The 5,127-nt window shown below is 40.6% G+C and overlaps 1 non-coding gene across 1 annotated transcript; it reads left to right on the forward strand.

Moving 5' to 3' along the window:
* Window positions 1-4,724: 4,724 nt before the first annotated feature.
* On the forward strand, window positions 4,725-4,831 carry LOC116089512. Its single transcript, XR_004118318.1, has one exon. It is a non-coding gene; the product is annotated as a U6 spliceosomal RNA (small nuclear RNA).
* The last annotated feature ends 296 nt before the right edge of the window (window positions 4,832-5,127 follow it).

Below are 5,127 nucleotides of genomic sequence, written 5' to 3' on the forward strand. Positions count from 1 at the left end.
CTGTACAGATGACTGTGTTCCATCATGTGTGTGGCTGCTGTTGATCTCAGGACCTCTGCCGGCCTGCTTGCTCCGGCCCAGCTCGCTCCGGCCCAGCTCGCTCCGGCCCAGCTCGCTCCGGCCCAGCTCGCTCCGGCGTAATTTTCTGCAGCTGTCTTCAGACACACCAGAAGAGGGCGTCCGATCTCATTATGGGTGGTTTTGAGCCACCATGTGGTTGCTGGGATCCGAACTCAGGACCTTCAGAAGAGCAGTCAGTGCTCTTACCCGCTGAGCCATCTTGCCAGCCCCTCTCCTCTTCTCTTAAGAGAAGGGAAAGCCCCTCTTGGGTACCTGTCCTGGGACATCAAGTTGAAGCAGGACTAAGTGCATCTTCTTTCTCAGAGGCCCAACCAGACAGTCCTGGCGAGGAAAAGGATCCAATGGCAAGCAACAGTCAGAGACAGCCCCTCTTTGGTTGGTGATTCAGTCTCTGTGAGACACCATGGGCCCAGGTTAGTTGACTCTGTAGCTCACTCCTATCCCCCACACTTCCACAAGACTATCCAAGTTCTGCCTGATATTTGGCTGTGGGTCTCGGAATCTCTTTCCATCAGCTGCTGAGTGAAGCTTCTGAAAAGACAGTTATGCTAGGCATGTGTCTGGAAGCACAGCAGAGTATCACTTATATTGACAGGGGTTGGCTCTCTTCCATGGGATTGGTCTCAAGTTGGGTCAGCCATTGGCTGACCATTCCCCCAATTTCTGCTCCATCTTTATCCTAGTACATCTAGAAGGCAGGGCAAATTTTGAGTTGAAGGTTTTGTGGGTGGGTTAATATCCTCTTCCCTCCACTGAAAGTCCTGTCTGGGTATAGAAGGTGACTATTTCATGCTCCATGTCCCTAACTGCTAGGAGTTGCAGCTAAAATCACCCCCATAGGACCCTGGGAGCCTCTCCCACCCCAGGTATCCTGCTAGTCCCAGAGATACCCCACCACTGATTTCTGCTCTATCTCCCAGTCCTCTCCCCTTCCCTACACCTGATCCCCATCCCTGTTCCCCACCTCATACTGTCTCCCACCTAGCTTCCTCTGTCCATCCACCTCTGATATCTATTTTATTTCCCCTTCTGAATGAGATTCTTCTATGTGGCTGCACTTGTTCTAGCAGCTTCTTCACCATACCCACATACAAGTACATCAGCATATTCTCTCCTCACTTATACGCTTCCTTGTCCTATGGGACTCCCAAACACAAGTTGAAACATAAAATTACTAAGAAATGTGGGACTTATATTAGAACATTAAACCATAATTGGTAAATCTTTCCCAGAGCAGAACCCAGTTACTGCACAGATCTCATGCCTCTGATGTCATCCCCACATTTATAATTCCCAATATTAAGTAGCATGATATATGATTGAAAAGAAACCACTGGATTTCCTCTATTCCCATCCCTAATTTAAAGTTGGGACTGATAGAACTAGACATTGAAAGGGTAAAAAAAAAATCCAGGCTGCAGTAGACAAAGCTGCTGGAACAGACAAGTTTCATGTCATGCAGGAAGACTGGAGTTTGTTGCTTTCCTTATAAGTGCATAGGCATCATTAAGTGCTTTCAGTTGGGTGAGATTGAGACTCTAGGAAATTCAATCTGGTGTTAATACAATGGATGAATTTGATGTCAGAGAAGCAGAAGGAGGGAATCAAATTGAACTATTACACGATGGGGAGTATTTGATCTCTTTTTCTGGCAATAGACGTGGTTAATATCAACCCATACCTATTCTGTAGTCTAGTTCTGAGAGACTCAGTGCACCCCTCACACTGCAATAAACCTTCCTTGAGAGTAGGAATAATAGATGCTTTCTGTATGCATCCTGCTCTCTGAAGTTCCCATAGTTGCTAGATTATTCATATCCAACTATTAACCACTCTTAATTAAACCAAATTTCTTTTAATCAAAAAGTCATGGGTTTTATCCAATATGGTTGTGCATTACACGAGATGATCAGTATTTATCCATGATCCTGAACTTAGGTAATAGAAAGTGGCCTTCACAGAAAGTTCACACAAACAAATTAATGCATTGGGTGATAAAGGCATTACACATCACTCAATGCATTACTTTGGTAAGGGTAATTTCATTACACTTTGATTTACTAAGAGGCAATATTATATCAACAATACTTAAGGGTAGGTTTACTAATACACACAATTCCAAAAGCAAGGCATGTTAAAGCTTCTAAAATTAACAGTATGAAGTTGTGGTTTGTAACCTCACCTGGGAAAGAGCTAAAGTGTTTATTTCCCAGAGTTCTGCAAATGAATTAGAATGTCTGGGGCTACAACTTTGCTATCTGACTTAATCCAAGTCTTTGCTGAGTTGTATCTTCAACACAAATCATCCCTGTTTCTGTAGTTCTTCAGTTTCCAGAACATTATGTAAACATAATTAGATCTGGGTTGGGATTTTTGTTGTTGTTGTTGTTCTTCTTCTTCTTCTTTTCTGGGGGGTTCCCTGCTTATTTTATACAGCATGATATCTTGATATCATTGGGAGGATCCTCCTATATGAGCAACTCTTTCCTTTACATGACTGAGTAGATCTGACAGCTCTTCACAGCATGGCCACATCACAGGGAATGACAGTACTTGTCAGTGTACTAGTTTCTCTTGGGTAAGTGTTAGTTGTCTAAGATCTAATGCAGCATGAGACCTCTTGTAACTCATAGTCCTCCTAATGTTGATTCCACTGAGATTTATGCAAGAGATCCAAAGAGATCCACTGCTTAAGAACAAAGGCCTCCGCCTGGCTTCCAGAAATTAAAATGCCAGTAGAAGGAGTGCCTCTGAGTCAATAAAATGTCAACTTTATTGTTTGAGAGAAATGAAGTGTGTGAGGCTAGGTGATGAAGAGATTAAGGAAGGTCTCAACTGTGAACGATTTCTACTGATGTTGTTAAACAGGACATCTTTCTTACTCCACTGTGAAAAGCACTGAAGCTGAGAACCCAGCCCTTTGAAACTGATGCTGTCTGTGATTATTACAGTCTTTTAGATCAGGAAATCAAACTGTTATCTGAAATTTCAAGAGTCTTCTTTGCCTCTCCTGTTTAAAAAAAAAAAAAAGCCAACAACGTCTGTGGCTTTTCTGGTTGTTATGACTCAAAATTGCTTTTTCACTCTGAACTTTAATGAGCAATACTTAGCGGTCTTAGAAGAATTTGGGAGAAAGTCTGAGATTTATTGTTTAGGCCTTTGGGTGTCACTCCACTCACTCTAGTTCATGTTCCGTTTCCCTTGGAAACAGAGGGATATAGGCATACTAGTTCCCAGAGGATTTTTGTTCTTTTTCCCCAACATGCACATACAGATGCATAAATACACATACATACACACACATATGCACACACACATATGCATACATACACACACACACACACACACACCATTGAAGGAATCTCTAGTCTCTGAGAGCCTGTCAAATCATGCACAGATAGCAATGTAGTAATTGCATAAAGAATTGTGACCACATCTTACAACAACCAGTCAGGGAAAAACAAAAGCAAACTACTAGAGGAGTTAAAGATAAGCTTAGTCAAGGTGACTGAAATTGAGAGAACTATTGATAACTTTTCATTTTCTTATAATGTTCTGTACATATTGATAAAGTTTATTATTTCATGGGAAAATATGAAAACTATGATGCTTATTATTTCATAGAAAGGTCTAATTAAAATTTTTAATTCTTGTTTCTTATGTTGAACAATGTACCTCCCAAAATTCAAATTCTTGGAGGAACCACAGAACGTGACCTTATTTGGAAATGAGCTCGCTGTAGATATAATTAGTTAAGATGAGGTAATAGTCAATGAGGGTAGCCCTTTTATCCACTGTGACTGACATATTCTTAAAAACAAGACAAGGAACAAAGTCACAGGGACAAATATGTGAAGGTTGAGGTAGATGTTAATGTCATGTTGCTACAAGCCAGGATTTGTCAGAGCTTCTGGAAGGGGTAACAAAACTCATCCCTCTGATGCACAGGAGGGAGAATGGCTATGCTAAGTACTTTATTGTACTTCTACTCCTAGAACTATCAGAGAATTTGTTTTTCCTTTGTCAAGCCACCAGTTCTGGTACTTTGTTATGGCAGCCCTAGGAAGCTGATCTATATTGTCTGAACTGATGAACTAAGTGATGATTAAAAGCTGGTCATTCTACATCAGGGTCTAGGACCAAAAATGGGAACATCTCCCTTTGGAGTGTTCAAGACTTCCCTATAATTTCAGGGTTTGAATGGATTTGAACATTGTTGAAAGTCCAAAGAAGAAGGGATCATTATTTCTGTGGGAGCGAAGAAAGAACACACTTGAGAGGCAATAAAGAACTTTGTCTATAATAACTTATATGTCTTTTCAAAACAAAATTAAAGTTGATAGCAGAACCCATGCACTATGAAGGAACTATGCAGGGAGTAGAACACTGGTAGTTAAAGATTTACATGAGCTTGGGGACAGAGGATGCAGAAAGGAGGAGGTAGGTGGCAAGTTAACCAAAGTGAAAGACACTTGATTAAATATGTTAAAAACTGTCTAGCTTCTAAGCAAATTATCATTTCAACAACATAAACTGACTTAACAGTGTGTGTTTGTTTTTTGTTCCTATGCATGCATACGCACACACATATACACACACACACAAATGTAACAATAATAATCATGAATGAAAAAGAGGTAATTGTGCTCGCTTCGGCAGCACATATACTAAAATTGGAACGATACAGAGAAGATTAGCATGGTCCCTGCACAAGGATGACATGCAAATTCATGAAGTGTTCTATACTTTTTTAAAACAAAAAGAAAAGAAAAAAAAAAGAAAAAGAGGTAATCTACTGGAGAGACAGGGGCTGGAGGGAAGGCATCTGGCAGGGGCTAAAGTGAGGAAAAGAGAGGAATGATATGATTCTATTTAAATAAAATATACTTAAGGGAAAGAAAAGACACAAAAAGAAATAAAAAAATAAATATAAAACAATCCTGAAGCATTTGGATAGAGATTTGCTACGTAGGTGGATAGTACTGCTGTCAGACTACATGAGGTACCTACCATAAGCAAACCAGGCATAGGTTACATTGCCACAAG

This window comes from Mastomys coucha, unplaced genomic scaffold, assembly GCF_008632895.1.
Source record: "Mastomys coucha isolate ucsf_1 unplaced genomic scaffold, UCSF_Mcou_1 pScaffold14, whole genome shotgun sequence".
In the NCBI taxonomy this organism is placed as follows: domain Eukaryota; kingdom Metazoa; phylum Chordata; class Mammalia; order Rodentia; family Muridae; genus Mastomys; species Mastomys coucha.